This window comes from Notolabrus celidotus, chromosome 10 (assembly GCF_009762535.1).
Source record: "Notolabrus celidotus isolate fNotCel1 chromosome 10, fNotCel1.pri, whole genome shotgun sequence".
Taxonomy (NCBI): Eukaryota; Metazoa; Chordata; class Actinopteri; order Labriformes; family Labridae; genus Notolabrus; species Notolabrus celidotus.
In genome coordinates, this window is record NC_048281.1 from 3,930,957 (window position 1) to 3,958,839 (window position 27,883).

The 27,883-nt window shown below is 41.2% G+C and overlaps 1 protein-coding gene across 6 annotated transcripts in view; it reads left to right on the forward strand.

Annotated features, from left to right (window-relative positions):
• Positions 1-678: 678 nt before the first annotated feature.
• ptpn4a (protein tyrosine phosphatase non-receptor type 4a) overlaps positions 679-27,883 on the forward strand; it is a 124,652-nt gene continuing 97,447 nt past the window's right edge. For 4 of the 6 annotated variants that reach the window (XM_034694166.1, XM_034694170.1, XM_034694168.1 and 1 more), the window contains exon 1: positions 694-1,218. The gene's annotated coding sequence lies outside the window, so the exon portion shown is untranslated. Of the gene's footprint in view, positions 1,219-27,883 lie in introns of all 6 variants that reach the window. The other 2 variants (XM_034694167.1, XM_034694169.1) reach the window with 1 other exon arrangement.

Sequence of the window (27,883 nt, forward strand, 5' to 3'; positions counted from 1 at the left end):
TACACCCCTACATACAACACTGTCCAGCAAGCAACTTTTCCTGCTGGACCTGAGGGATCCAAAATAATAAACTTTACCTTCTTCATTATTATAATCGCTCTGTTCTTTTGCAGAAAACATTACACACTGTGTGTCAGGTGAATGGGTAACCTGTGTGTTCGGTGTGTTCACAGCAGGTTTCAGGGCTTAAAGAATAAAATACTCAGCCCACTATAAGACTCATCATGGCAAAAATACAACGGCTGTTTTTGTAGAAAGATAGTTCATTAAATGTGAACATTTTCAGAATGTACTTGTACTTTTTTGCACTAAAACAAAGGGAAACATTTAGAGTTTTCATCATTTATAAGTTATTATGTTAGGATTTTACTGGTCCGGCCCACTTGGGCTGTATGTGGCCCCTGAACTGAAATGAGTTTGACGCCCCTGCCCTTGGTAGTCAGTCCCACTTTCCCCCCACTACGACGCCCCTTCATATGGCGAACATGCTTTGTAAGCTGCATTTAATTATGGCAAATATAAAGCGATCGAAATGGTTTGTATGAAAGGGTCAAAATGCATTTGGGCGTTAAAATACATGGTGTTACGGAGCTCTTGTATCATCCAGGAACATCCAAACAAAGTGCGCGCCTCTCTCCATGGCCCCGCCCCTGTGCGCTCGGTGTGCGCCATGACGTCGCCGTGCTGCTCGCTGCTGTGCTGCAGGCAGAGACAGTCAGAGCAGCTGCAGAGAGACCAGGGACCTGACTACAACGGACAGGCTCATGTTGGGACAGTCAGAAACGCAACATTTGCCTTTTCTGTGATTAAATACCCACACATTTCTACTTTGAACCTCTTCCTGGTCACGTTCTCTCTGTTTTGAAGCAGCGCAGGACTCTGTTTTTTCCTTCTCTCGACCTGAAATGACTGCTACTCACCGTGTCTAGCCAATGCTTACTGCGGGGGCTCCCGTCTTGTGGATTATCCGTCGTCGCCGAGCCAGTTGCATGGTCGAGCCCGGAGGAGGCCCCGCTCTGCTGGATGGATGTGTGTGAGGCAGCGGCGGACTCCGAGTTCTGATGAAGACGGTGATAATGATGATGCTCGGGTTTCATCGGCAGTGGGTGAACTGAGCTTGGATGTTCGGGCTTTATCGCCCCCACACAAACCCATTTCCTCTTACAGCAAAAACATATATTCCTTAAAACCTGGACGCCCCTGGAGCAGTTTATGACGGTAAGAGAGACTCACAGGCCACCAGGTTTACAGCTGACACTAGCTAGCTTAGCGCAGCGCTGTCACTTTATCCAAGTTGCTACCCGCACAGCAGAAAAGGCGAATGTGGCGGAATTACATGGAGATAACGCTTCTCCAAAGGGCCTGCTGTACTCGTACACTTACATCTCCTCTGATTTAACCCTGAGAAAAGAAACAAGAAGCCTTAAAGTCACATTAATTCATGATATCAGAGGCTGTTGGTTGTGTAGCTTGCTTGTTAGCTAGCTAGCTGCTCCTCATCCCATTCAATATCTTGGCTGACTTTACGCAGGGAGGTAATCCACTGTGCGCATCATCTGAAGGCTCATTGAAGAGATAACAAATCATGTATACATTTTAATACTGCAGATAAACAGGATAATAACAACTTGTCTCTTTATACAGTGAGCAGTAAGCCCTTTAATGACACAGTCCAGCTGGCGTTCAATGGGACCAGCAGTGCGGCGTCACTCATGTTATGGATGTGGCTTTAGAAATGACGTTTAAAGACATTAAAAGGTGACTATTAAGTCATTTATAATTACTTTAGTGTTTGTGTGTTTGTTGAGGGCAGGGTGGCGTTTCATGGCACAGCGATTGTGCGTCTTTTTCCATGTAGAATAAGAGGTATATCGATAAAGCCAATGCACATCCTTTATGTTTAATTGATGGGATTTTTTTGTCATTCATTGCTAAGTGATTGGTGGAGAACCAGCTGTAATGCACGCTGCACATTCTAGATATGTCACACCAAAGGGCCTGAATGGATAAGCTGCTGACTGCGACCCTGCATGTAGCAATAAACGTCAATGTTGTGTAAAGTAGATGTTCGAATCGGTTCCCACGTCTCCTTAAAAAGCTGTTAACTGTGTGGTGTTAAGTAATGGATGTGATGGTTCGCTGGGATGAGGCGTCCTCCTTTCTCTCGATGACGTAATCCTCCACCATCCGTGCCACATCTTTTGGGTCGCAGTCGGTTCCTCCGCTGCCTGCTGCTCGTCAGTCTGCTGCCGCTGCTGGGATCATATGGACCCTGCTCTGTCCTGTTTGTCTCGCCTCTATCCATCCATCCATCCCTCCATCCCTCCACCCATGCCTCTTCCTTGTCCTTTTCTTTATCTGAACTGCAAACATGGCTTTAGAATCATGAATTGGAGATGCACAGATCTCAAGAGGTTTCTGCAAAGGGAGGACTTGTGAATGAAATCCAGAGGCAGGGTTAAGTTTTCCAAGCCTGCAACACAAGGTATCTGTGAAATGTGCAGCAGAAGCCTCTGGCTGTGAACTCACATGATATATTATGAATAACAGCTGCTCTTGTAACTATTTCAAATTGTTGAGGTGACTGTTTGGTAGGGGTGTAATGATTCTTTTTAACAACCATTCGATTCGTGGTTGCCGATACGATTAAAGGATGATATTGGTTCATTTAGAACGATGCGATCCGCAACGATTCAGTGACTTGAAATCGATTCAGTAACTTTTTAGACAAAAAATTCAACCAGTGTGACTGTGAAATAAATCCCTTGATACTGGACAGTCCTAGACTCATGTTGTTTCTTGTAAAGGAATCAGGTATACATTCATTATGGATATTAACAAACAAGTAAACAACAATTAATGGCAAATTGGCAAATGCAAGATGAACTTGGCAATTGTAACCCGAGCCGAGTTCTGTCCTAGTCTCTGACTAAACATGCTGGAGAGGCCTGAGGCTTCTGCAGGGCTGATGTTACCTTGATGAACGCTGCAAGAGGTGCCTGGACGGTCGGCGTTGTGTGAAATCCCATGGTGCCTTAGTAGGTGGTTGGATGGATTTGTGGTGTTGCCGTGGTAACTTTAATTGACCTTTACATATCCTACAAACAGCGAGCGACTTATTTAGAACATCTCCGTCTTTGCAAAAGCCAAAGTGTTTGGACACACTGGACCGCAATGGTGGCTTGATCATTTCTCGCTCGCCAGCTTCTCCTCTGCCATCCGCCATGCTATGTTTTGTTGTCTGCTGGCGCGTGGCGATGACATCACAGACAGGCAGCCTGAATTGAGTAACGTTTAACGTCTTTATCATTAAAAGATAAAAAAAACCACATCCATATAAAGTCTGCCGTGCTTAAATCCAATGTGTTATTTCCTAGTATGGATACAATCGATTTATTACCTTTTTAAAATGATGTTAGATCCATATATGTCGTCTGGAAGGCCAACCTGCCGAGCACAGATCAATGTAGTCGGATCATAGGAATATAAATGGATACACCGATGTAGTAGATGAATTGTTACACCCCTACTGTTTGGCTATAGTTTCTTCACAGCATCTTCATATAACATCTCCATATTAACAAACTAAACAGATGGGGTACGATAACTGATATGATTGACCTAGTGTTGGTTATGGGACTTGACCTGAATATGTTTGGAAATCCCTGTCAAAGGCCGATGGTTGCTGGAGCTGAACTACTTATCTTTGGAATTAGGCCTGCCGTGTTGCACATTTTTATTTGGGGCAGCATCCGAGGCTGTCTAATATTATATTATATGTGGAAGTTGTAGTGGGTTGGATTATTTTGCATCAGTAGATTTTGGGTTCAGCTGGAGAAGGATAAAAGAGCCAGGCATCCAGGTCTCATAAAATAGTACATAAATAATTCAAACATAACATAAGATCTGCGCTGCAGCTGTGGTGTTGTTGACACATAAACATCACTAAACAGAGCAGAGACATATTTGTTTTCATGGTTTTCTCTGTCCTCTGCCTCACCAAAATGATTTCAGTGCAGATTTAAAAATCATGAATGGTGAACCAACAATGTTCTGCTCTTGATAATATGTCTGCATGTTCTACCCAAACCTAAAGAAAGTCCTGAGCTGTAAGAGTGGCTGGACTCAGCTGGTGAAGATTAAATTGCCTGTGGCATTGTCCTTGGTTTACTTGGGCAGCACACCTGAACCTGCCATCCCACTGGAGCACAGCAGAAGTGTGTGTGAGACAGACAGAGAGAGATAGGGAAGATAGAAAAGGCAAAAGTGAGGTGAAGAAGTGAGAGAAGGAGACAAGGGGCACAGGTGTGGCATGGACAAGAGGCTTGAGCTGCACCTGATGGAAGAGGGCACAGGGACCCAAGGGGGGCAGGGAGGAAGATCAGATCTCAATGCAGTGTGAATTCACTGGATATCATTTGGCTGCAAATTGTGATTCAAACTCAGAGTCTTATTTTGCTGGCTAACAACCAGTGTGCCAGTTGTTTTCACTTTAAATTATTTTTAGTCTGGAGGCATAGCCTGCAGGCCGGTAACACATCCACAACATTTGGAGAAACTGTTGGGCAACATCGCCTGGAGCTTGAAACCAAGAACAGAAATAAGGTTACATCGAGAGTTTGGCAAGCAAGTTTATTTTGTATCATCACCAAGGCTTCCCATGGAGTGGGAGAAAAGTAGCCAGCTATGGGGGTCCAGGTGCAGGCCCATATTGTAGGGAGTTTGCTATCAGTTACGCCCCACCCTAAGGCGGCCCTGTGGGGCTAATGACAATCCTACACAGGACCCATAAAAACTCACAAGAACACCTTAAAATGTAACAAATGGGATTCAATACAAAATGACAAAAAGGATGAAACAATTCAACAACTAAAGTCTGAATGAACTAAACACAACAAAAGCACAAGAAAGCCCCCAAAGGAGAGGCAGCAGAGCAGCAGTCCCCAACTCCAAAATACAGCTCCCTTAGGAAAGGTCCACGGCCAGGGGAACCTTGTTGCCTTAATTAACGGCCAAATTCCACCAGATCCATGTCCAGTCCGTCTCCGATCCGTCACGGCACCAGATCTGATAGGTTTCTATTCTATTCAATGTGTTAACTTCCACTGGATCTGCTCCGTTGTGTTCCGGCTGCGTCTCTGATCCGGCAGGTCGGAACGCAACGGATCAGAGACGCAAGACTTCTATATCTGCCGGATACCGGAGCATGATGCATCAATCTCAACAGAGCAGATGGAGCGGGACAGGAAGTCAGTTACCAAAACAAAATGAAAACATCCGGTTAATTTTCAGAACAAAACACTCTGTGTTATCACCAGATCGTTTTTTACTTAACTACAACAACAAACCGTCATGATGAGCAGAGCCAGGCCTGGAGTCAACAGGTCAGAGGTTTTCAGAGGACCAGAAAGACAACATGGATGAGGAGAGGAGGAGGAGAATCCAATGTTTTCGCGGGAAGTCCTGTGTAAGAGTCACCTGCAGGGAGAAAGGTGGCAGTGGGAGGGCAGACAGAACAAACATATAGCTGTAACACATCCAAATGTTTAACATTGCAATGGAGAATTAGGCCTCTGGTCTGCACCAGTCATAATAAGAGACGGCTGGGAAAAGACTATTGAGGGCCAAGATGACTATAGATAGCCCAGATGTTACAGAGTTGGACTATTTCACAGTGGGGTTCATTTAGACACAGTAAGGCACAAGTAATAATAGGGGGTCTTCGGGGCCTCCTTCAGACATTTTTGGGGCATGTCTCACACTTAATACCAATCACTCTGTTGAATAGTTCTGCAACGGTTTGTATTGAAGATCGATCATTTAAAAGGATATCACAATAATGATTATTGAGTCCCAATAACTTTAAATGTTTTTGGACATTTTTGCCCTTAGCTAGAGAGGGACAGGAAACATGGGGAGTGGAGAGTGGAGAGTGGGGGAAGACATGCAGGAATGGGCGAGGCCTGGAGTCGAACCTGCGACCGCTGCATCGAGGACTTTCAGCTCTGTATATGGGGTGCATGGTTAGACCGCTAGGCCAATTGAGCCCCGACCCAAATTCTGTTTAAATAATCATGGCTTTCAGGCTCAGTATATGCTGCTTTGGAACAAATGTAATGATGGTGTAGTCGCCAGAAATCTACAGAAGAGGGAAATAATCCCATGATTATTAGAACCACAACCTTTTGGACCACGGTAGATGATTTGTGATGCATAAAGGTCATTTTTTTTATTTGGTCATCATGGAGTGTCTTCAGAATACAACATTTGAAATTCTTACTGTGAACGCATCACGCTGTTGTTGTTTTCTTGTGTTTTTGAAGCAGCCCTTAATGATGATGACCCCTCTCTGTGCTGTAAAATGCTGTTCTTGTTCTTGTCTTTAACAATCTGGTAATATCCATCAACTACCAAAGTGTGCCTTCCACTGAATGTCCCTGCCTCCCCACACTGACACATGGACCCTGTAGGGAAAGGACTCACACAGACATACAGGCCTCTCTCACATGTTGATCTGAAGCAGAGGGCAGAGCTTCTTAAATGCACAGAAAAAGCACGCTCTGACTTGCTATACAAAATGTTTTTTGAAAACAACAGTAGAAAAAGTAGCTGTGAACAACGGAGGGAGTTTGGAAACTTCTGCATCACTGGATCTTTTTCTATTCCTTTGAATGGAACATAAGAAGCTCCAGTGATGAATAATTCTCTTTTACTGGTAGCTCCACATCTCCAGTCCTTTTGGTTGATAGCTGAGAGTATTATTAGTGCTCGATGTAGTTAGACAAGAGGTGCAGCAAAAAACAAGGCATCTTTGTTCTTGTCTACTGCTTTACTCCCCATACTCTTTTTAGAGATGTCTGTAGGGTTTTGCTGGTGCCTGCAGAGAAGATGAATAAAGACGACAGCTTCCTGGGTAAACATCATAAACCAGCCCACATAGCAAAGAAGTCAAAGGTCAGCCATTGTTCTCCCAGGGCTTGAAATGTGTATACACTGTGGGAGGGAATAGGAGCACACAAGGTGTACAACTTTATACACTTCAAGTTCTCTGTGTAATGCAAGAAGTCCATGTTTCTCTGAAGAAGCTAAATACCATGTTTTCCATTTAGTCTTATAAATATATCAGGCTCATTTCATCTTTCCACATCCTCAGCCATTATTCCATGTCTTCATATCTGGTTCACCTGCTTCTCTTCTTTACTTTACATTTTCTACTCTTCCTTTTTCCTCCATATCTCTGCCTGACACCTTATGTCTGGTTAGTCTCAATGTCAGTAAAGGCACACCCTGCCACTCAGCATGGTGCTAACAGTGCTGACAGCCTAGTATTGGTGTTAACTGACGGTGCTGGTGAGAAGACTGCTGGCTGGGTGCTGCAGGCAAGATACATTATCAGGCTTCAAAGAGGCTAGCATTTGCGTATCATACTTGGATCCATTGCCAGGAGCTATGACAAAAACGGTTTGTGTTGGTTAGCTTACACTTCTGTCACTGTAGTTTGTGTCTCTGTTAAAGTAGTGCTAACACATTTTTTTCACACATACATAAATTAATAACTCAGTTATATAAATTCAGCTTGAAATTGAGTGGTACTTACCAGGGATGTAAGGATATATTGCAAGATGGTAAAAAATAGATACAAATAAGGGTGGATTAAAATCGATTCAACAAAATTTGTATCTGGATATTATATTTAAACGGTAGAAGGCACTATCTGCATTATACTCCACTTGTGCAACATCATTAAGTCTCTTACGCTGCTCTCTCGTCACTCACTGAGTGGAGGTGTTTTAAGTTTAAAGCATATTTCAGAATCAGCTGACTGAAGGTGTTGCTCACAGCGGAGACGCTCAGCTGGGGGCTGCAGCTGAGTGACAGGTCTCCACGAGCGCTTTTTTTCTCCACTGCCGGACTGATTCTGACCTGGTTGCGCACACGGCTGACACCTGACCATGTTTAAATGTTTATTTTTCTCAATAAGAACGAGAAAACTGGACACTGAGTCCAAAATCTGATTCTGTTCAGTTGTCCTGTTGCAGACATAAATCCACATGTTAGTCTGAGTCTTCACTCTATGACCATGCGTCCACAGAGATTATTTATAAGCCTGCTCCTCACGTTGATATTCAGCATGTTAACATTTTGAACACCTCAATATGATCCATAGCTGTTTAATACTGTCAGTAATATACACTGTGTCAGGAAGGAACATTTGATTCAGGGAAAAAAAACACATTTGTCATTATTGTTGACATGGAAAACATTCATGTTTTTTAATGATTAAACAATAATTGATCGTTAACATTTCCAAAGATCGATCACAGAAAATACTTGAAATTTACATCCCTAAATTAAAGAGATTGACCTTATTTGTTTTAATATTTAATACTTTCATTTGGGAATTGTTCACTTTCCATTTCTCTATAATTGTTCTGAAATTTTCCAACAAGGTATTTTTGTACGGTCATTTTAGTTTTTTTGCAAGGTGCAGAAAAAAAGTGTGCAGTGGTTTTATTTGAGTTCCAACACACCTTCAAAATGACAAAGGATGACTTTGTTTACAAAGAAATATAAGAGAACAAATAATTATTACAACTGTCCATATCTGAGAATTGAAATAAAATAATAGTTATTTATATTTTGAGTTCAATCCAGTTTTCTTGAAAATCGTATCGGGAACCAAAAATCGGGATTCAAATCGAATCGTGGGTTGAGTGTATCCTTACATCCCGAGTACTTACCTATAAGACCCCTCATTAGATTCCTCTTTGTTTAAGTGTGACCAGGCTCCCTGTGACCCATGCTGACTGTCAGTGACAGCCTTGTCAAAGGGCTGCCTGTTCATGTTTGACCAAGAGGACCAGCTGCCTGCCCTTTCTATTATAACCCTTTGGAAAGCTTACAGTCCTATTTGCAGTTGGGAAGCGCAGTAAGCAGAGTCGGTGTCAGACAGAGTTCAGACATTTCAGTTACCAGCAGCTACACACTCACCAAACTGTTGCCAAGTTATTGGTGATTTTTGCCAGCTTTGTCCTTCAGTGTTGAACATGTTGAATCAGTAATTACACGAAGGGAAATCACTGCCAATGATTCCTTCTGAAATGGGATGGAAGGCGGTCGCTGTGTATTTACAAATTTGCCTGATCTGGCACAGGCTGGCAGTAGAACAATTATGCCCCACATGGCACATGCTAGCAGCACTCTCAGAACACCATCATTGTCCTGAGCGACGCTTCTTTCAGTCTGTCTGACTGGCAGCCCCTCACTGAACCAGCCAAACAGCCATCCATTCACATAAATATCAAGCCAGATAGCTCCAGAAAGGCAGCTAGTTAGTGGTCTGTTGCTGGGGCGGACATGGCACAACTCTTCAGCCAAAATTGTCTCCGAGCCCCAAACACAGCTGTGTTTATTCTGTGCAAGACACCACAGCGACAGAGTGCCAGGACGAAGGTGCCTGGACAGATCTAGACAAGCAAGTTGCGGCATATTGATAGGGACGAGTGAATTCTGATTGGTAATACATCATGTAAATATCACATGGATGCAACCGCAATGTTTTTGATTGTAGTCCCAGACCACGCCAGTCAGGTAAGAGAAGAGCAGACTCATCCATTGACAAAAGTCTCAGATTTCACATGATGTCAGAAAACACTCAGGAAGCTCAAACAGGGTGCATACAATTAGCACTAAAATGCTGCTAAATGATGCAGATTGCTGGTAGATTCTCTCCAGAGACCAGCAAATACTCATTGTTCATCGATTGCTTGGCTGGTAAAAATTCAACATTTTTTTTTTTTTTTTAGTATTTTATTTGTAACTTTTGTAATGTAACAAGACAAAACAAATACAATCAAACAGGGGCTCAGACATGTGAAATGAAATAAAATAAAATTGATAATATGAAAAATAAAAAACAGACAAATAAATTAATAGAAACCACGTGAAGAAAATGTTAGTTGAGAAATGATTTTAAATAACAAAATAAACGAAGATAAGTAATACAATAAATAGAAATACATATATACACATAAACACACATATGCACACACATGCATACACGTAAAAATTCAACATTGACTAGCCATGAGGTAGGTGGACAAAAAAAAACCTAATTCTGCCCCCTGGTCTTGATTGTGCACAATTTGTGTGAAAAATGATTTAATCTAGCAGTAATGCCTTTCTATGAAAACAAGTTTAGCAGGTGAGTCTTTACCACATTTTTATTTCGAGGTATTAATGTCAAATCAGGGTCACTTCTCCTCCCCTCTTACTCTTTCTTTCCCTTCTGTCTTTTTTTGCCCTGTTTTCCTGGAACAACCCAATCCAATGAACCTGCATATTATGCTAATGGTGTTCTCTGTTAGCAATCAGTTATAATGGTTTGATTAGTCAAAACAGAATGTTACCCAGATAGAGAAAGGAGCTATCAGCCCTCCCCTCCTTACTTTGACCCTCATTCACTTACTCCTTCACTCATACATAGAAACATGCTAAATAAACTGAACTACAAGTTACATTCATGTACATAGGATTGATTAACACTGGAGAGAATTGTGACTTCACATGGTCTCTTGATATCTCTCTAGATTTGAAGTCATTCATACCTCAGTGTGCAGAATCATTGTCTGTTATTTGGATGAAGATCTGAAAGAAGAGAGGATACCGTGGTCTTCAAAGAACTCTAAGAGCTGAGATTTATTGGTAGAGATTGACTCTTTGCTCCAGTAGCCCACTAGCCTGTAGGCCATGGCAACATAAATAGAGGCTTTACATATCTGCTGTAATTCATCATTGGTTCATGCCCTATTATGAGTCACTTGTGTGTTCTAACCTAGTTTCTGAAAAATGCAGGGCTAGATTATTCCTACAGAGGCAGGAAATAAAGCTGGCTAGATTATAGTTTGAGGGCCGTGAGATGGACTTAGCTTGCCTTGCAGAGGTGGGATTAAGACAGCACAACATAAAGACATTAGAGGATTTACACGATCACTGATGATCACTGGGTATGAGATGGACAGTTGTATAGATGGATGAATGGGAGACAGAGATGGTTAGGCTTGTTTGTTCTGAAACAAGGATGCTCCAGCTGTTTTATGTCAGAGATATGCTTTACCACCAAGAACCCAAAGAAAAGTGCAAACACTTTTTGAATACAGCCTTGCACTATTAGACACTAATTTACCAAACAAATATCTTGCAACTGAAGAAGATTTTAGCTATCAGCTGGCTATCATCTTTTGTCTTGTTTCTGTCCTCCAACAGTAGCAAAAGCCTGAAGAGGGTTTAAACTGGCAATGAAACATCTCCGTCCTGATACTGATGGGGTTTTGAATGCTTGGTTTTTCCCCTTTTCTTTTTTACATTTCCTGTTGTATCGCCACTACATTTCAGCCTCAAGTGAATTTGATTGATTTCCATGTGTTACTGGGTTTGGAAATATTATCAACATTTTAATCCACCAACTTTAACATAACCTGTGACAGTTCAGTGATTATATATAGTCAAGCGACAACCTACGCTCTCAAAATATGAAGCCCATGCGGAAGGGTTATAAACTGCAGTTCATTGAGTGTTCGCTTGAGGCTGGCTGCAGAAACACAGGAAACCACATACACACCAATTCAAAGAAGACGATCTTTACAGCAGAAATAAACATGTTTACAGCCTGGTTCTAAAAAATGGCTTGGGTCTGGATAGCTCATTTCTCTATTTGCACACACTGTACAGGAGGTTAATTTTTTCATAACGCAACAGTTCAAAAGACATTAAAAGTACGAGTTTTCCCTAAATAAGGACATGACTGACAGGCGGGAACACTGTAGCTTTTGGCTAGGAGGCTCAAACCCCGCCTCTTTACCTCACACTAGCTCGACAGCAGTTAAGTTGAGTTCAGCATTTTCAACATGGCTCCAGCCGACGATTGGCTTAAACACAGCGCTTCAGAAACAGATGGGTGACGTCACAGATACTACATCCATTATTTATACAGTCTATGGTTATCGTGTGTATTAATATTAGGATACTTCAGATCTCAATTAAGCTTTTTTCTTCAACAAACTGCTCTGCTTTGCTCACCTTTCTACATTCAGTTCTGTTAACCAACTGTTGGTGCACACCATAGACTGTCTAATACAATCTGAAAATAATAATGGATGTAGTCCGTGACATCACCAATTTGTTTCTGAAGCAACTCAGTTCTGTTTTGAAGCCTATCGTTGGTGGTCGCCATATTGGAAGTGTCGACTCAACCTAACTTCGATCGACCTAACATGAGGCAAAGAGGCGGGCCTTTAGCCTCCTAGCTAACAGCTACAATGTTCCCGCCTGTCAGTCATGTCAGCTGTGGCCTTAATTACGCCAAACTTGTAAGATTAATATCTTCCAAAATTACAAGTTATTATTATTATTATTGTTTAGTAGGGATGCACTGAAATGAAAATTCTTGGCCGAAACTGAAAACCGAAAATGAGGAAACCAAGGCTGAAAACCAAAACACCAAACTAAATTATTATGCCAATTATTAGTACCATTGCATTTCTGGCTCTGACTGTGTTCTAACCTCACTAACATCAAGGATCTCATTGAACATATCAGACAACAAGGGTGCATGCCCCTCATCTGGTTCAGAGAGACCAGTCCTTTTTTCTGCGCTCTGTTCTCCTTCTCCTGCGCTGTGCGCTTCTCTGTCTCCAAGCGGGTTCTCTGCATCCATCGCGGCCTGGATCATTTCTCATGTGCGCTGCTTTATTCCCACATCCAAGTAATGATCTTTATAATGTGGATCAAGTACAGTCGTGATGAAGTGCAGAGGATCTGAATAGATCTCAGTAAAACATGTACTGATAGACTCTCAGAGTGTACTTTTCATTTATTTATTTATTTATTATTTAAAAGGACCATGCATATTAATTAACATTTCTGTAAATATGCCAGTTAGCCAAAAGGCTAGTTTACATCCGTAGTCCCTTGCCAGATGTTAAAAAGGCTCCCTAAAAAGATCATGATTAAACAAAGATAAAATTGAGTAAAATAAAATCAAAGTAAGAAGGTAGAGGAGAAACCAAAACACAAACAAACAAACAAACAAACAAACAAGAGAAGAAAAGAAAAGTACAAATAGCACCATACGATTAAAAATGACTAAAAGCAACATAAGGACATGATATGACAGTTTTGGAGAAAGTGTCCATGGACATAAAATACATGGAGCAAGACAATCAGGAAGCAGCAATGAGGAAATGTTAAAGAAGACACATGCAGACACAACAGGACAACATTTAACAGTGCAGTACATATTTGCATCTGGCAGTGACTACCAATCATTAAACTAGCTGCATGCAGATCAAATGAGGCAACATATAGACTGAGCGACAGATGAGCACAACGAATAGACAACACAAGCAAGCAACAGTATGCTAAGGGAAAAAACACTCCGTGGTCCGTCTCAACCTCGTTGCTTAGAAGACGCTTTAGTGCTGCAGTTAAAGGAAGAACGGACTCAGACATGTTGGCCCTTATCCAGACAAGCGCGTACTGGCCGCGGTGTTTGCTTGCGTCATGACAACATTCTGTTTCAGCTGAATTTTCAGTGCATCCCTAGTATATAGTCATAGTATGGATCTTAGAATAACTTTAAAAAAAAAAATCAAGTACCTCCTCCAGTTGTCCAATATTGCCAACGGCATACTGGTGACCCAATTTGAGAAACACTATTGCAGGAATATGTAAAGTCTTCACAGATGCAAACAATGTAGTTAGAACTGACTGTGATGACGATGAGACTAAATGCATTAATGTTTGGATTCAGTGGATGAAGCTGGTCTTTCAGATACATACTGCATTTTTGCTGAAGTCAAAAGGAATGGTTAGCTGATGAGCTCATTCCTGCTTCATGAGTACTCCATGTTATTGAACTATTCTAGATTACATGAAGTTCATGTGATTCTACCTACATGTTTTCAAAAAGAGCAGTCCTCTCTCTCTCTCTCTCTGGTTCTGCCCCACCCCCACCATTACCCTCCTCAGGTATGCAGGTACAGCTGGCTTCTTACTCTTTACTCAAGAGTTATGCTCCAGTGCGTGCTTCGGCTTGTCCTTCCCTTCACTGTCATCCTTCCCTTGTATCTAAACCAAACTGAATCCACACAGAGCAACACCTCCACATCTCAGCACACAAACCCACACACTATTTCATGCATTACGACTTGCTCAGCAAAGAGTTGTAGACGTATTGCCAGGTGCACATTATAACCTGCTGCTTGTGCAACCTGAGCTTAATATGGGTGTGCGTTTCTGTGTGTGTGTGTGTGTGTCAGCTTCAGATCCTCAGGTCTGCCTTTGAAACAGCTGCTTAAAGAGACTTGAATACCTCGGGAGGTCAGAGGACGCAGTTGCTTAAGAAGAGTGGGTCAGAGCCAAAAATGGATAGCCTGCCGCGTTCCCCTCATGATAATTGTGTTGATCCCAGGTTGAGGTGAAATGTGACCAGCTGAGGTTGAAGAAAAACGCTGCTTTGCGAATGTTTTTCCAGAGATTAACGAGATGGAATTGCAAAAGTGTAGCTAAAACATGGTGACATTAGAGGTTACAGAGCCTCAAGTTTCCAACCTCAAATAATTCATGTCTCCCAGTCAGAAATAGGTCATGCCTATTCCAATGAGCAGAATTAGAGACAGTCACTGGCTTACATTCTGGTTCCTTGATTTAATGGAGCACTAGAGACATTAAGTTGGTAAACCTGTAGTTTCCTGCTCTCTTTTGGAGACAAGTAATGTGATTCTGTGTGACACTTGACAGGGTTATTTCTGGAACATCAACAGTTTATATGGCGAAACCTTGTTTTATCCGCTGCTTGTTTTGCTTGGAGATCTGTGGAGGAAGCGCACAGAGACTCCACATCCAACTCAAACAAGAACTACCAATGTTTTCTACCAACAACCTCTGACTTTCCTTCCTCTCCAAGTGACCAGTGTGTCTAGGAATAAGGTGCTTTGTCTCTGTTTAGTCAACAGAGGTGTAATGTTAGAGCATAAATGTGGATGGGGGGTGTTAAATATTGTTACTGTGCATGTGACGAAACCAAGAGGCAAAGCATCAACAGCATATGTGAAGATATCTGGTTACAAAACTGATGGGCGTGCTTTTTTTGGAGGGTGTTCCCAGCCACATATCAACACACAAACATTTATGTGCGCCTCTCGACGCTCTTTTGTTGACATCAGCGCTCGCAGAGTCACACCCTGATGATAGGGGTGATCCTTTCCTCCAGCCAACTTTTTCACAATAAATCAGAGGGGTGTGCTTTAAAGCTAGATTAAAGGGTTATGGAGGTATGTTGTGCCTCAAGCCAGGGTTTTAAATGTCACACAGGTAGCTCTCTTTTAACCAGGGTAGATTATCACCACTTTGACGGCACACTCTCTGCTCTAAAGAGTTGTTTTCAGAGCTTTTCATTATGATAATTCTAAAAGAATCACCCATTTACATTTGGTTTTCTTAGGGATATTCTGTGTGAGTAAAAGGGAATATTTATGTGCAAGCCAGTTGAAGTGCATGCTATGGCTACCACAGAATGGAGCTGTGCAGTTACAGATGGGGCTGGGAGTGGAAGGGCAACTTTTGATACCAACTACCCTATGTGTCAGATTTTCAAAATACAGGTGCCAAAGACTTGTGACCCCCACTGTCCCTCAAAGTGATTTAATGTGGCTTCATGTGCCTACTTATATGAGCATGGTACTGAAGAGGATTAGGACCACTGAAAAATAACAATAAAAAATAAGGTCAAAAATACATTTTTTATTATTATCTGAGAAGAAAGTCAGAATTCTGAAAAAGTCAGAATTTTTCTCAGGCTTCTGACTTTAATCTAAGAATTCTGACTTCTCTCTCAGACTTCTGACTTTAATCTAAGAATTCTGACTTCTCTCTCAGACTTCGGACTTTAATCTAAGAATTCTGACTTCTCTCTCAGACTTCTGACTTTAATCTAACAATTCTGACTTTAATCTAAGAATTCTGACTTTAATCTATCAATTCTGACTTTGATCTAAGAATACTGACTTTAATCTAACAATTCTCACTTTGATCTAAGAATTCTGACTTTAATCTAAGAATTCTGACTTTAATCTAAGAATTCTGACTTTAATCTAACAATTCTGACTTTGATCTAACAATTCTGACTTCTCTCTCAGATTCTGACTTCAATCTAAGAATTCTGACTTCTCTCTCAGACTTCTGACTTTAATCTAAGAATTCTGACTTTAATCTAAGAATTCTGACTTTAATCTAAGAATTCTGACTTTAATCTAACAATTCTGACTTTGATCTAACAATTCTGACTTCTCTCTCAGATTCTGACTTCAATCTAAGAATTCTGACTTTAATCTAAGAATTCTGACTTTAATCTAAGAATTCTGACTTTAATCTAAGAATTCTGACTTCTCTCTCAGACTTCTGACTTTAATCTAACAATTCTGACTTTAATCTAAGAATTCTGACTTTAATCTAAGAATTCTGACTTCTCTCTCAGACTTCTGACTTTAATCTCAGAATTCTGACTTTAATCTAAGAATTCTGACCTCTTTCTCAGAATTCTGAATTAAGTCTCAGAATTCTGACCTTAATCTCAGAATTCTGACTTATCAAAACAATAATAATAAAAAATATATATTGGACCTTCATTTTTTTTTCTTCAGTGGCCCTAATCCTCTTCCGTAGCATATGATTGTGTTTCCTGTGCCAGTATGATGTAACCTACTGCTACTGATGCTTTTGAAAATATCTGTTTTCTAACACTGAATTTAAGAGTCATCTGGCAAACGGAAGGCAGAAAACTCAAACTCATAAATTTTCTATTTTCAAGGTTTTATTTCAAGTTTTTTTTTTGGATGAAAAAAAAAATATATATTGTCAATATTTTTTACTATCAGGAGTGAAATGTACTAATTTTAGATAACCTGAAAAAGAAAAATTCTTGAAGACATCTCACGACCCCCCCTGCTATTCACCTTATTGTTGAATGCGGAGGTAAAGCTATGACATACTTCAGTTAGAGTTTTGTGCCGGACATCCGTTTTAAAATATACATTGTTGTGTGGCTTGGCCTTTTCCGTTTATTCCAGCTGTCGTAACGTCCTCTGACGGCACACATAATTCCCGTTTTCCTCCAAGACATCACTTTCCAGAGTTGTTGATTCTGTCAGCTTTGAATTAGTCAAGATACTGGCATTTATCATTGACTGGAAGTAAGGAACAGGAGGTGCTTCACAAAATAACAGTTAACTGTCTGCGTCTGTTAAACCGCCGAAGATAAGGTGAATACGTGGTCCACAGTGATGACATCACAGTACAGCGATTTTGCAATAATTGATAAATTGCAAGACAATTATGCAATGACACATCACTATGTCTGATTGATTGAAGACAAGAACAAGCCTCTAAAGGGCAAAGAGAAGGATTCATGTTGTTAGCAGCACTTCAAGGAGTCATGAACTGGTGACCCAGTGAGTCATATTGGAAATCTGCTCTGAACGCTGTTTTATTTTTGATGTATGAGTTTGATATTTGGTATGAGGGTTAGGATAATTGTGTCCCATGATGACAGTATATAGCCGTATTGATGTTTTGCCCCACCACTGTTCACGAATGATCGCTCTCGTTTTTTTTTTTATTTGGAAAAGCTTGCATTTAGTTTGCGATGCAGAAAACCAGAGGCCCGTTGTTTCCCAGCTCCCCCTCTCCTCGGGGCCTCATTCTCAGCCCCTGGAGATGGGTTTTGCAACAAGATTTAGAGACAATGCAACAACAAGCATTAACACTGCAGCAAGGCAGTGTTACAACTTGCACTGCATAAGAAGTCAGATAACCCTATTAAGCCAAAGGTAGCTGTCCCACACAGAGGAATAGATTTTAAACAGGACTGTAGCTGGTTTGTGAAGCAGAGTAAACATACGTTATCTAAGTATGTGTTATCTTGGTATGAGTTAAAGGTGAAGTGCTTCTGTAGGCCCCTACATTTACTTCATGTTTAACAAGTGGAATACTCTCTCAATTAGAGCTGGGCGATATTGTAAAAGATGTTATCACAATATTTTTTTTCCAATCATTATTTCATTTAAATTTAAATACAGATTTTTGCTCCTGAGTGAAAGTTGAAGACAGTTTGTTAGTTTGTATCTGGATTTAGTTTTCTGATGAACTTCTTGAATCCCTATTTTTGGACGGTGCTAACAGGAAGCAGGTCTTTAATGTAAGATGAGATTTTTGTGAAGTTTTAGTTTGTAGATTCTTATTTTTCTCAGGTTGAGGTTATTTGCATAATCAGATTTATTTACCCACATCCTGAAAGTATATTTAATGAAGTGTATGAAGTTAATAGTTAACGCTGAGTCGAGTCAGTGTCAGACTAACCACTCTGCTTTGAGCTGGTAAGTTTTGAGTTTTCTTCAGTGTCACTGTCCCTCGTCTCAGCTGTGTTTACATTCAGCTCCAAACGTCTTTAAGCCCCGCCTACCTCTCACCCTGCGACATGATTGGCTGTTCAATGTCGTCTTCTTCTGGCTAATATTGGGTGGCAACTAGCGTTAATTACAGGTTTGAATGTATATAAAAAATAAAAATTTTAAGTTATATTTTTGGGCTTTTTTGCTTTTATTATATAGGACAGCTGAAGAGAGACAGGAAATGTGGGGAGTAGAGAGTGGGTGAAGACATGCAGGAAATGGTCGACCGGCCTGGAGTTGACCAGCGACCTCTGCGACGAGGACTATAGCCTCTATACGTGGGACGCTTAGACCACTAGGCCACCAGTGCCCCAATATATCAAATTTTTAATGAACATTTGTCATATTCATATTGAGAAAAATTCTATCATGATAATTATCCGTATTGAATTATTGCCCAGCCCTACTCTCAGTGTGCCAACAAAATGTTTTATAATGTATGTGTGAAAGCTTTTTCTACAACAGCCTCGGTCTCTCTCTCCTTGGTGTGAGAATGAAACCAGCAGATGTCTCACAGAAAATGACTCAGGAAAGGCACAACTTAGGTCCTGAGGACAGGTATCACCAGGAAGTTTTTAGAGGAGCCGCTGACTCAGCCCTTTTTCTTTTAGCACATAAATGTCTGAAGTGTACAGAAGTGAACGTAACACGGGGAGATTTCACGAGCTGGACTCTGATGCCAAAAACTCCTGTTTGAATGCACGTCTTGTAAGCTGTACGTAAGAATCTGACATGTGGACGTAATGCGATGGATGTTGGAACAAGTATATATACCGTAAGCTCAATATTTTGGTGTGTTTTTATCACATTTTCTTATTGGCTTGGAATTTAATTTTAATTCTGAAGCATCTGTTGACTGACTTTGACTCACAAGACAAATAGCTTGTGCTTCAATCTGTTTATCTAACTGTTTGTCTGCTAGTTGGTATGTACTGTCAGCTTCATCTCTCTGTGGGTCTTTTTTTTTCTAGATGTTTCTAGATGTTTTTACGTGTCTGCTGCTGCTGGGTTTGCAGCAATTCTCTACAGGAAAAACAATAACAGTGTATGTGATTTCTGCACTGTCAGGATCTTTGTACCAGCTCTTATATTATATCTACGTGTGCAGAAAGTAAGCTGAGCAAAATGGACAACCGTACCCCGGGAGAAATGGTATATATGTGAGAGTGTGTGTGTGTGTGTGTGAGAGAGATGAGAATGAGAGGACAGAAAGAATATGAGAACAGGACTGTGTGTGTGTGAGGGAGAGAGGGAGAGAGGGAGAGAGAGAGAGAGAGAGAGAGAGAGAGAGAGAGAGAGAGAGAGAGAGAGAGAGAGAGAGAGAGAGAGAGAGAGAGAGAGAGAGAGAGAGAGAGAGAGAGAGGAGAGAGAGAGAGAGAGAGAGAGGAGAGAGAGAGAGAGAGGCAGCCTCGTTCCTGTTTTCTGGGGCATCAGGCAGAGAGGCAGCAGGGAGGGATAATAACAGAAGCTGTTACATTCTTGTGGTTTCTCTGATTTCAGCGTGAGGCAGGGGGCTAGCTCAGGCTGACTCACGGCTGCTCCCTGCCAGCATGGAAGCTGCTAGCAACAGGACAATACATGACATTTCTCGGACACTTTGATCTAAGACGCAGTATTACAGGGCTATTCATCTGTGCATGTTTAAGCACCTCTTGCTCAAGCATTAACCTAGCAACAGATTAAGCTAAGCTAACATTCTGAGCAGCTGTGATAATTTGACTTTTAGTTCGCAATACTTGTTCCTCAGGACAATTTTAGATGCTACAGATGAGGCCTGGCTCTTATTGAGGTGTTAGATGTCTTGGTATGGGGGTTCGGGTTTCGGTACAACTATAATATTCGGGCCCTATTTAGGGCCCTAATTCACATTTTTTTAGAATTCTGTTTTTTTTTACCTTTACACTTATTTTACCACTATATAGAGTGTGCTTTTTGTGTCAGTGAATAAAACGTCCGTTAATGAAATGCAAAAATCCTTAAATTATTATTATTTTTTTTAAGTTATATTTTTGGCCTTTTTGCCTTTATTTTATAGGACAGCTGAAGAGAGACAGGAAACGTGGGGAGTAGAGAGTGGGGGAAGACATGCGGGAAATGGTCGACCAGCCGGGAATCGAGCCGGCGACCCCTGCGACGAGGACTGTACCCTCTGTACGTGGGGCGCTTAGACCGCTAGGCCACCAGCGCCCCAATCCTTAAATTTATTGATGCAACACATCATTGCACAACTTTGCCCAGTATTTCAAGTCAAAACATAATGTTGTAACATAACAATGTACCAATAAGTGCTATAAGTACAGTGTACAAGTGCTGATAATTTGACATGGTTTCAAGTAAAGAAATAACTGAATGTAAACACAAGTCCATTTCAGTTGTTTGTTTGTTTGAAAAATAAATCACAAAGGTGGGTGAGTGTTTGTGAGGAGATGCCATAGACTGTATAAAATATGGACATAGTATCAGTGACGTCACCCATCTGTTCCTGAGCGCTTTTGAAGCCAATCGACGGCGGCAGCCATATTGGAAATGCTGAACTCAACCAGGCGAAGTGTGACGTAAAGAGGCGGGGTTTAAGCCTCCTAGTGTTCCCAACCGGGAGTCAAGTCAGTCATGTCCTTATATGGGCAAAAACTCTTAATCTTAATATCTTCTGAACCGTCGCATTAGAAGAAAATTCACCCCCTGTACAGTGTGTGCCATTAGAGAGATTAGCTACGTAGAGCCAAGCTGTTTTTTTAACCAGGCTGTAAACATGTTTATTTCTGCTGTAAAGATCGTCTTCTTTGAATGGGTGTGTATGTGGTTTCTGGTGTTTCTGCAGCCAGCCTCAAGTGGATTCCTGATGTATTGCAGTTTTTAACACTTCCGCATGGGCTTCATATTTTGAGACCGCAGGTTGCCGCTTGGGAGATGCACGGGTGGGGCCACGAATGAGCAGTCCCTGGAAAAAAACATTTCCACAGACAAACGTTCCTTCTCCTCATGATGACTGCATTTCAGTCACATTGTCAATTCCGCGATATTCCCATAGACTGTATAAAATATGGACGTAGTATCCGTGACGTCACCCATCTGTTCCTGAGAGCTGTTTTGAAGCCAATCGATGGCGGCAGCCATATTGGAAATGCGGAACTCAACCAGGCAGAGTGTGACGTAGTGTGAGCCTCCTAGCCAACAGCTATGTGTTCCCGACCGGGAGTCACGTCAGTCATGTCCTTATTTGGGCAAAACTCGTAATCTTAATATCGTCTGAACAATCATGTTGAAAAAAATTCCCCCCCCCCGTACAGTGTGTGCCATTAGAGAGATTAGCTTTGTAGGGCCAAGCCGTTTTTTGAACCAGGCTGTAAACATGTTTATTAATGCTGCAAAGATCGTCTTTTTCCCATTCATGTCAATGTGGTTTCCGGTGTTTCTGCAGCCAGCCTCAAGCGGATTTTCGATGTATTGCAGTTTATAGCACTTCCCCATTAGCTTCATCGTTTGAGACCAGAGTTTGCCGCTTGGATATTCTGCGTTTAACAGTAGATTCTGTTTTTATTGGCCAATTCCGTCTGCAATTCTGTGAATGCAGAAATCATAGAGCCCTATAATATATGGATTTGAAGAAGAGTTGATGAATTATCAGGAACATATTCAACCCTAACATCAGAAGGTTAGTGCCCAAACTGGTATACTGATGGCCAGACATCCTGATAATCAAGTCTTAAAAACTTCTGGCGTTGTGAAACCATATCCGTCTTAAAGTTTAAACACTTCATAGCGATCAGAACAAAGCTACAGGGGCTGTAAGGCACAAATGTACAGTCAACTTTAATCTACAGCCAAACATTGAGAAATGAAATGCGACCATGCAGAGTCAGTTTGCATTTCTGTGTCTTTCTCTTGCTTGGTTGCTCTACATGCCCTAGTCCATTTCTACCCTATAAGCCCCGTATATGTGACACACCACTATATAACAGTCTCACTATGAAGTGGAGTCCATTTAAGCTTTATGTAGGTCAGGGGTTGCACTAATCTTCCTTTTTAAAATCCCATTTATGCTAAACATCCTAAATGAAGCACTGTTTAAACTATTATGAAGCCTGATTGGAGGTTATTGTATATCAGGACAGTGCTCCAGAGAAATCCCATCTGCTGCTTAGTAACGCTACCACAAATACACAAACTGCAGCGACTGGCCTACATATGCAGCCTTATAAAACTATGAGGAGCTTATGTATGGAGCTCATAATCATAATCACTCTGATTTTACAGTAAGCATACTGAATGCTACAGAATAAAGCAACTCAATAGGGATGACTCAGATTTCAAAGTCCATCACTTGTTCCATGGCTGCTAATGTTTTTCCACATATACACTAAACTGTTAATATACTGTACCTTGTACTTACTTAAGTTGATCATGTACTAACATATCATCTTTTGAAAATGTTGTTCACCATTTCATTTTTGAAGATTTTTTGGAGGGTCATTTTTGCCATTATTGGATAGGACAGTTAAAGAGAGACAGGAAATGGGGGGAGAAGAGAGTAGGGATGGGCATTTCAAGCATAAACACTCTTTGATTATCATTGGCATCTGACACACACCTGTCCCATTAACAGCCTGTTTGTGTTACAGTCAAGTTAACCGGCAGCAGGACGGGGTGCTGCTAGTAGCGGGCAATGACCGCGTCTGTCTGGATCTTTATGTCGGGGTTTCAGTGACGCAGAGTGGCGTGTGTGTTTACATTTTACAGCCATGCTACGAAAAATGCTGCGACTGTCACTAATGTCTACTTCTTCTTTTGCTATTTAATACAGTTAGCATTCTTCTTCTTCTGTTACTTAATGCGGTTAGCAAACAGCTTTAAGACGCTCTGTAGCCACCGTCTGGCGGGAATACCGTATTACAACCAGGCACCGGTAAAAACGATGAAAAACTGTACTTTTAAAATGAGAAAATATTCAAAGTAACTCTTTGATTTTTAATAAGTGAACGAATATTCGAAAATCAGAGGAGAGAGTGGGGGATGACATGCAGCAAATGGTTGTGGCTGGGAGTCGAGCTAGCAATCGCTGCAACAAGTGCGGCATCCTCAGTACATGGGGTGCATGTTTAAACCACTAGGCCAACCGGCACTTTCACTATTCATTCAGAATTTTCATGGTAAACCAACAGGAGATGCAGGGCCCAGGCAGGTTGGAATACTAGTTCGGGAAGCTACTTTGTAGTATTGCTATTGTTTTGTAGCAACACAACAGCTGTCATTTGTTTGGGAAATGGGTTAAAGACAGCTTGGATACCAATCTGACCCTTGCACGTGATCATCAGCGTATAGTAGTACCAATAATATAAACCCATTACATTTTTTAAAAGTTATTTTTGGGGATATTTTCTTTGACCAAATATGTAGAGACAGGAAATGTAGGGAGAATAGAGTGGGGGATGACGTGAAGCAAGGGGCTGAGGCCAGGTTAGAGTGGAACCAGTAGCTGCTGCATTGAGGACTCCTTGTATGGAGTGAGCTTTCACCACTGAGCAACGCCCTGAATGAGTGTTAATTTTGAACTGCTGTATACCTCTGACCTGGCATGTAGATGAAAACATAAACAGGCCAAGTGTTATTTTTATCTGCCAAAATAATAAGTTGGGTTTTTGTGTTACGGTGCGTTTCATTGATATTATGACATGAGCAGAGTAAAAAGTGAAGCCAAATGACTGTTTTGATCACTCATCAATCATTGGAAGCCTGAACATGACTCATGAAGTCTTGATCCTGAATGAAACTATTGCACCAGGGCAGCCACTGTTACAGTAAGCAGTGCCACGTGGTGCCAGGCGTTCCTGTACATGCATATACAAGAACGTCCATGTGGGGTTGCAAAATTCCTGGAATTTTCAAAGTTGGAAACTTTCCAAGGGAATTAACTGGAATTTACTAAACTGAAGGTTGGCTCTTAATAGGGAACTTAAATATACTTGGGGAAAATAAATTTTAGCATAATCCTGACTAAAACAACCAGATGTCAGGCAAGTACAGTTGAATATCTATGCTATTCCTCAATCACATGCACATAGCACACTGCTTACTGCAGGGCTATTGAGACCACGCCCCCTACATACACTGTGCATTCCTCCATCACATGCACACATGATTTCTAGAATCCTGCAGAGGCTAGGCTTGAGAAGCTTGAGGGAAGATGCTTTTTGATTTGCATGTTGAATGGGACTTTGTTGGAGGGAGAGCGGCTCTTTTCATTTAACATTTTGAATGGGACTTTGTTAGGATTGCATTTTTGTTAATTTTTGAATGGGTCAGGTCGGGGGGATGAGTAATATTTAACTCAACATTCATGTTTTTGTTCTTCAATGAAGAATTGATTGCTCAATAAAATATTTAACACTTGATAAAGTTCTACTAACAAATAAATCTGTTTTAATTCTATTATTTTGGATGGATGTCTGCTTATAACAAAATAAATGTTTATACTTGGCTATGACACCTTTCCGTTAAATTACCCTTAATTCACAGTTAATACCCATAAATTCCAATAATTACCATGGAAAGTTTCCAATTAGGAATATTGCCAAAAATTCTCTGAAAATTTACCAGAAATGTTCAACCCCTTTTCAACCCTATGCCCATGTAGCTCAGCATTCAAACAGCAGAGGAGCAGGACAAAGAAGTAGCTCCTTCAAAAATGCTGCTAAAGCTCATCTGTTTTAAAAAATGTAATTAAAGGACTATTTTGGTACAAAGATTTGCGGCCATGTGGCGCGAAGCCCTCTGAGATATTTTGGCCAGACGGGAAATCTGCCTGCGTATGGCGCTCGGTGGGTGTTTATTTCAGACGCTGCCTCTAACCCCGTGTGAAAATGCTGACATTTGTCTAAGTCTGACACCTAAACTCGGGTAGAACCACATCGTTTTTGATTGTTACCACAACAAATCACCTGGAAGAAGTTCTTATTTATCCCTAGCAAGTGGCATCCATTATTAATATGCATGCTAGCATTGGCTACTGTTTTGAAGTGGTCTTAAAATGTTCCTCAATGACACAAGCATACATATTGGAGGTGGGGAAATGTGTTGTTAAATATGCTCTCTGCATAATACTGACATACTGACTAATTTAGACACTCGAGGCTTTATTTCAGTTATTGATATTACAACGAATGCTTTTTTTGTCAGTGCCGTATCAGAGTGAGATCGAGTGATGAAATCAGAAATCAAACTTCACCAGTGATGGGAGATTTTATTATGTGTTTGATTTTGCACATAAGCCTGCCTTTTGGTGTTTCTTATCAAAGCGCACTGTGTCCTTGAAAGAAGTTCAATCGGGCATTAAAGAAAAAGAAAGCAAAGTTCTGCTTTCACACCTCAGGACATGCAAAAGTGACTAATTGCTGTATCAGCCTTTTTTCAGCAGCAGCTAACCTTCTTTTCGACAGCGTAGAAACGTTTTACAGGCTCTGAGGTGATTGTCGGGTTGGCCCACGCTTTCCTGTTTTGGCCGTGTTTACCAACCACAATGTGTTCCACCCAGCTCCATCTCTTCATCTTCACCTCTTCATACAACCATTACAGCGAGACATCTCCTCACACCTCTCTTTCTCCAATGCGTCTTGTTCATCAAGCTGTATTTTATTCACACAAGCTAACCTGATCCACCTGAGTGATAAGAAGTTTGTGGATTTGCCGCATTCTTTGTTCATTGTACACCAAATACATTTTATCTCTGTGAACAAACAATGAACTAAAAGACATTCCATGGAGTCAACCATTTGTTGCAACTTTGACTTAAAGGTGACATATCATGCAAAATGGACTTTTTAATGGTTCTCTACCTGAAATATGTGTCCCTGGCATGTCTACAAACCCCCCGAGAATGAAAAAAATCCATTCTGCCCCTGTTCTGATTTCTCCACCTTTCTGTAAATGTGTGTGAAACGAGCCGTTTCAGACTTCCGTGTTTTTGTGACGTAACAACAATATCCGGTCTGTCACAGAGTCAGAGCTCGGAGCTTGTTCAGCCCATAGACTGTATAAAATAATACTGAATCCCTCCCCCGTTTTTCATTACCTGCACACATGTGTGCTAACAAGGAGCTTAGGAGGGAGGCATGCTAGTTCTAGGCTGTCTTAATAAACACAAAGGTCGGTTTTACTCCCCACGTCTGCAGATTTAAAGATCTAGTGGATGATTTTTATGTATCATGGATAAGTGCTAGCGCTAGTTAGCATAGCTACATAGCTACATGTCATAGCTGTAGCTGTGTACCAAGACACACGTCTACATACTGACAAATAAAACAACAAGAAACACCGAATCTGTGACCAATCCTTCAGAAAAGGTCCTGCTGCCTTTCTGTAGAGGTCAGTTTTACTCCCCACGTCTGCAGATTTGAAGATCTAGTGGATGATTTTTATTTATCATGGATAAGTGCTAGCACTAGTTAGCATAGCCACATAGCTACATGTTCGTAGCTGTGTACCAAGACACACGTCGACATACTGATAAATAAAACAACAAGAAACACTAAATCTGTGACCAATCCTTCAGAAAGGTCCTGCTACAGGCGCCTCTCCGTCAGGATCAGATTCTGGATCAGATTCAGAGGGTTGAAGTAACGCGGGTCTGTGAGCAGCCGTGTATATTCAGCCAACATGTAAACATTAGATCAACGTGCTGGAGAGCCGAGGCACATCCACTTCCTGAGGGGGCGTGGTCAGAGAGAAAACAGAGTGTTCTGAGGAGGACTGAAGAAGAGGGTTCTTCAGGCATGCCAAAATCTGATTTCAAAGTGTTTTTTTGAGCATAAACTTTAAAGACATGTTTTGGGGACCTCTTAGACCAATATATATTGATGAAAAAAGCGTGATATGTTACCTTTAAAAACTTAGCCTTTAGCACACTGCTTTCACACCTCAGGACATGCAGAAGTGACTAATTGCTGTATCAGCCTTTTTTCAGCAGCAGCCAACCTTCTTTTTGACATTGGTAGTTACTTAGCCTTTAGCACAGAAAAAAGTAAAGCACAAGTCACGTGCAAAAGTTTAATTGAATGATGTTTGTGACCAGCAAAAATAGCACACTATGGTACATCCATTGTGTGTGCACACCAAGCGGCAACCTCCATCCGCCAGAATTGAAGTCAATTCGCAAGTGTTAATAACTGCAGTTCTCAGAGTGTCCACTTGAGGCTGGCTGCGGAAGTACCGGAAACCACATACACACCAATTCAAAGAAGCCGATCTTTACAGCAGAGATAAACACGTTTACAGCCTGGTACAAAAGACAAGTGTAGTCTGGATAGTTCATTTCTTGATCGGCACACACTGTACAGGTGTTGAATTTTTTCATAAAGCGGCAATTTCAAAGATATTAAAAT